Raw genomic sequence first — 5,846 nt, forward strand, 5'->3', positions numbered from 1 at the left:
CAGAAAAGCTGGTAGCGAGAAGAGGGTGTTATTTCTAATTGGATGATGAAAGTCAGCTCAGGGGACAGAGACCAAAGAGCCAAATGTAAAAAGGGGAGGACGTGAAAACATCTGAATCAAAGGTTGAGATAAAAACCAAGAGACAGGTGTTTGCAGTGAACCGCGCAATAACCCTCATCTTGCCTCCCTCCCCAGGTCCTCAGGAAGCAACCAAGTGGGGAAGGACCGAAAGAAGTAAAAAAAAAGCAAGGCTTAGGATTCGGATGCTGATTTCCTCACAGAGTTCATGGTGCGGTGGAAATTCTCTCTCCTATCAGGAGGCAAGTCTGACCCTTCTTTGTGAGATTCCCACAGGTTGCACCAGGGCCTTTCCTGTGAGTAGATTTTGACTGAAGGTATGCCAGAATTGCATTTAGTGGGCTGCACATGTTTTTTTTTCTCCACAAATAAGACTTTTTATTTGTCACCATTAAAAGTCTGAATTTTAAGCAGATTCTTGAACTAGTGGCTCATATCCATCAGTTCATTTAACTGTATCCCGTCTCATCCCAGAAGCTTTTCCAGAACCATTGTCTTCACCATGAAGCCACATGAGTTTCCCATTTCAAACTTGGGCTTCTTCAGCATTTTTTATTTTTCTAATGAACCCATCATAGGATAAATAGATCGGCAAGTCTTTCTTATGTCTTTCCCAGTGCTGACTGGAATCAGTTTATGGGCAACTTCTTTAAAGTCATTTGGGTACCTCTTGGGTCATGATTTCCATCATCTTCTGGATTTGGTGGACCTGTAGGTGCCAAGTGTGAAAGGTTTTCCAAATCTGATCATTGCTTTTTTTTAGTAAATCAACACAGAACAAATGAAGCATATAACTCCCGGTAGTCTTGATATCAACATGAGCTTCAGTCATGGTCTGCCCTTTTCTTGAAGCACATTTTTCATGGGTAGGATCCACGTCATAGAAGTTGGGCAGGCAGTTTTGCCCTGAATATCCTTGGTGGTTAGTTTGGATTTTCTAATGCAGCTTCATCATTCTGCAGAGCAACAGGCCTCATGATCCTTGAGGCAATCAGATGCAATTTTGGTTTCTTGAGGCCTCGAGACTAGCATTTTTCTGTGTTTCTTGTATCAAATACACCTGGTGCTTTTCCATCATACCAATCTTCCTTAGAGAAGGTACTAACCGTTTTCTTCTTGGTTTCCTCTTGCCACGTTTTGTGGGAAGATTTTTTTTTAAGTTAGGGGACATACGAAAGATAAGACAGAGTGTGGTTTGGTGCGGAGAGACCTGTGCTATGAGTTAAGTAATGTGTGTCTTAGTTTCAACTCTGCCACTGTCTCTGGAGTACCACTGGTCATATACTTCCTATGGCAGAGACTGGCTACCTAGTCACAAAACCTGGTTCCTTTCCTCTTGGACATACAGCTAAACCCAGGTTCCAGCCTTCCTCATAGCCAGATGTGCCCATATGATATGCTCTGGCCAATGGAATGTTCACCTAGGTATACAATTAGACCCAGATTATAATCCTCATAGATGATCCTCCATGCTCTCTTTTCCCTTGTCTTCAGCTGGATACTGATACCTAGGGTTGACCTTGAAGTTCACAGAGCCTCTGTCAAGCTTGGGTTCCCCTCCACCCTCAGAGTAGCTGGAGAATCTGGAGTAGCTAGAGTGCCCAGGCTGGATACCTCAGCTGTAAGCAAGTTTCTCCATTTACCTTAGTGCACTGTACAAACATTAACTCCTTCTACATGTGCCATAAAACTGAACAGTAAAGAGGTGTTCCCATGGACTCTGAAGTTTCTTACCGCCCTACCATCTTTGATTCAAAGCCATCACCTCATTTATACTTTCATCCACTCTAGACAAAGTCAGGGAGGATGCTCTTCCTGTCTCTTCAGGATCTGGAGGAAGGAGTGAGACTTTTCTTTATTACATTCTCCGTTAAGGATAGAGATAAAGGAGGAATAAAGAGAGAGAAAATAGAAAGTCTGTCAGAGTCCACTAGCTAGTTAGAGGGAAAGAATCAGGAGGAAGTCTAGAAAGCAGTAGGATGAATGGAGACTCAGGCCAGAGAATGAAGGTGTAATTTGCCATTGCTGCTAGCTGGTGGCAGATCTTTGGGCTATAAATCCTGAATGAGGGCCAGAGCAGTGACAACAAGCTTCTATTCCACCAGCACATCTCTTGCTGTGGGTTTGTGCTTAATTGAGCCAGTCTCAAATCCTTTTAGAACTGAAGATCTTGACTATTCCAAAATGAATTTCCATCCATATGTCCTCTTCAATAAAGCCTTCTTTTCAACACAGAGGAGGATGTGAAAGCTATTGCTCCCTTAGGCAATGTCACTGCTATTTGAAAAACAAAGACGTATATACACACATGTGTCCTGTGTGTACATAACTTACAATACAATTTTCTGATTCTGAATGTTTGTGTGTACAGTGGAATGTTAACTCTTCCTGATGTAGAAGCTGTACCATATGTCCCTATAGTAGGAATGTGTCCCAATCCTAGAGTAAATGGGTTGCATTTGGTTCGTGACATTAGTCAAACTACATACTTGCTATTGAGACAATGTATAACTAGGCTACAAAGATGTTTAGAAGCCCCCATTTTTTTACAAGGTGAATGAAGGATAATTCCACGTTTTTATGTCTTTTTTTAAATCTTTGAGACATTTATATAGTGTTTATTATGTAACAAGCATAATGTAACGAATATTGTTCTAAATGTTTTTACAGATATTAGTTTATTTAATTCCCTATTAAAGTGGGACATTCAGGGGGCACCTGGGTGACTCCAGCATCTGCCTTCGGCTCAGGTCATGATTCCTGGGGTCCTGGGATACAGCCTCACATTGGTCTCCCTGCTCAGCAGGGAGTCTGCTTATTCCTCTCCCTATACCTTCTCCCCAGCTCATGCTCTCTCTCTCTCTTTCTCTCTCTCTCTCTTTCAAATGGATAAATAAATAAATAAAATCTTTTTTAAAAAAAATATTAAAAAAATAAAGTGAGACATTCAGGAATCCCACTTTAGCATTCAGGAAGGATTTAGTGGAAAGTGGCAAGGACCGTGGGTCAGAAGATTTTGCTTCCACATCATAGCATGACCAAGTTTGGCTGGCAGAGATGGAGCGATAAAATCGCACCTCCCTAGGCTCTGCTTCCTCATTTTTGAAGTAAGAAGCGCAAGTTAGATAACCTCCAGGGTCTAATACAATTCTAGGACCATTTTGAATTTACTCTCCTCCTGGCCCCCATGGCTCCTTGTGATTTGGTGCCTGACAAACTTTCCAAACTTTTCCATCTCTTATCCTAGCCTCACTCAGCTCCAGGCCCATGGGCCTCCCTTTTTTGTTTCAAAAACACTGAGCTACTTCCCAGCTTAGAGCCTTTCCACAAGCAGTTCCTGCTACTGGAAGCTCTTTCCCTGCATTGTCTGGTTGACTCTTTTTTTGTCATTCAAGTTACTGATTAACCTCTTCAGTGAGCATGTCCCCAACATCTCAGCCTAAACTATTCCCACACCCAACACTAACTTCCCATCAATCACCCTGATTTACTATCACCTGTCACCATCTGATATTTTCTTGTTTATTTATTTGCTTCTTTGTTTATAGTCTGTCTCCTCTCACCAGGAATAAACCCTAATGAGAGTGAGATATTATCCGTCTTATTTGTCATTGTATCTCTATTGCCTACATAAGAGCACAGTAGCCACACAGCCCAGCAAGTCTAGGGCTTGGAATAGAGGCAAAAATGGAGCCTAAGACCTAGAGCCATAGGATTCCTAAGAGTCACATCCAGGAGCAGAGGGATCCCTTAGTGCTACACTTAATTCCCCTTTCTTACCCAATTCAGTGATTTCAGAGCAAAAGTCAGGGTGACTATGCACAGACCCACATCCTTTTTCTCCTACTGACCTTCTACCTCTCAGAGACAAGCTGTGAATCTTCAGGGACATCCTGTGCAGTTATATTACCTGCCTCACAAGCAGTAAATAGCATATCCACCTAAGGACTAGTGACCAGTGGGACTTAGACAGCCGGGATGCTGAGCTCTAAGTGCTACTCTGCAGTGGCAAGAAGGTCTCAACTGAAGCTGATTTGATGCTAGCTGCTGCCCTATGCAAGTGTATGTCTTCTCTCCCAATAGATGAACCGGGTACCAAGCCAGATGTAGTAAACAATCTGTCCTGGGTCTCTGACCAGACAGAGAAAATCCTCTGAGGTTTAAGGAAGCCATGGAGTTTCTGGGAGGGGCAGCTGTAGAAGCTGCTCCTACCCACTCAAAAGGGAGAAGTGATGCTTCACTCACAGCTGGAGGCAGGGTCCCCACCCAGGTGAATCACCTGGGACTAAAGAAGAATGAAGAGGAATAACACTGGTGAAGTCACAGTGCAATGTCAGAGTGTCACTATCTGGATTTCAGAAGTAGGGGCTGGGCCCTGTGTGTGAAGAATCATCTCAACACACCCATAACCCGGGGATAGAGTCCACATGATTGTTTTTATGGTTAATTGACTTTGACTTCTTCTTCTGTCAGGAGACACCCTTGCACTCAGATTCCTCCACTCACTCTTCAGGACCTCCTACATCAAATACCATGTGTAATGACAACTCAGGACTAGTGATTTTCTATCCTATCATAAAAAGATTACAGGGTCAGACATTTCAGCACTTCCTTGCCCCAGCATTTGGTCAAGAAGTTCTTCCTTAAGCATTACTAACATATCTCTTGCTGCAATGTCAGCTCATTTCTTTGTTTCAACCTACTGTGGAGAAGCAAAATAATGAGTATCCATATTCTTCATGATTTTTGAAAACAGTGAAATCAACCCTTAGCTTTCTCTCTCTCTACTAAATTTCATGAAAGGCCATGCTCCTACCACTATAATCTGTCTGGTAATTCTTTTCTGAACTTTAATTCTTTGCATCATTTTAAAAATGCAGAAGTCAGAACTGCACATATTGCTCTTGTAAGGTCCTTGGCAAGCCTTCGAGCAAGGAAAGTTTTCTTTCCGATCTGTGATGTCAAATTTCTGTCATTTTTGATCTGGAAATATACTGCTGAATCACATTCAGCTTGCATCTGGATCTCAGGTTTCTTCTTGTCACCTATACTCACCCAATCCTTTCCTTAACAGCATTGCCCGCTTCTTTTTTTTTTTGTTCCTAGGTGCATGGATGAGGTCCTAACCTTACCCTCTTTCAGACAGTTGGCCTCCCAAATTTCCTAAGTTTATTTGCGTTTATTGTTCTGTCACTGGAGTTCTCAGAAAAGTCAGCCAGCTGAGAAGAGAGGGCTACACAACACCTGACAAAAATATGGAACTATCTTAGTCCCAAGAAGATACTGATGTGGCAAGCCTGGACTCCCTCTCAAGTTCACAGTAAGCCTTTGATGACCAGGATTTGTTTGGGAGTCCCTCCCAAATAGTTGTTGGAAGCCCATTCTTAGCTTCTTTTATTCTCCTAACTTATTTTCACACATACACAAACTACCATATTGTTCTGCATGTCTACATACGTTTTTTGCTTCTTTTTGTTATATGTATGTACCCAATTCTTTTTTTTAAAGATTTTATTTAATTATTTGAGAGAGAGAGAAGCATGAGCAAGGGTAGGAGCAGAGGGAGAAGCAGACGCCCCACTGAGCAGGGAGCCCGATGCAGGCTCGATCCCAGGACCCTGAGATCATGACCTGAGCCTAAGACAGACGCTTAACAACTGAGCCACCCAGGCGCCCCCCACCCAGTTCTTTTTTAAGCATCCTTAACTGCACCTGACTTCTGTCCCTAGGTTTAGTGCCCTCATCCCAACTTTATCCTCTTCCAGATA

At 42.7% G+C, this 5,846-nt stretch overlaps 1 pseudogene; it reads right to left on the bottom strand.

Moving 5' to 3' along the window:
- Window positions 1-523: 523 nt before the first annotated feature.
- On the bottom strand, window positions 524-3,970 carry LOC145723331 (small ribosomal subunit protein eS1 pseudogene; annotated as a pseudogene).
- Between the last annotated feature and the right edge of the window lie 1,876 nt (window positions 3,971-5,846).

This window comes from Leptonychotes weddellii, chromosome 9 (assembly GCF_054177405.1).
Source record: "Leptonychotes weddellii isolate Sample4059 chromosome 9, ASM5417740v2, whole genome shotgun sequence".
Lineage (NCBI taxonomy): Eukaryota > Metazoa > Chordata > Mammalia > Carnivora > Phocidae > Leptonychotes > Leptonychotes weddellii.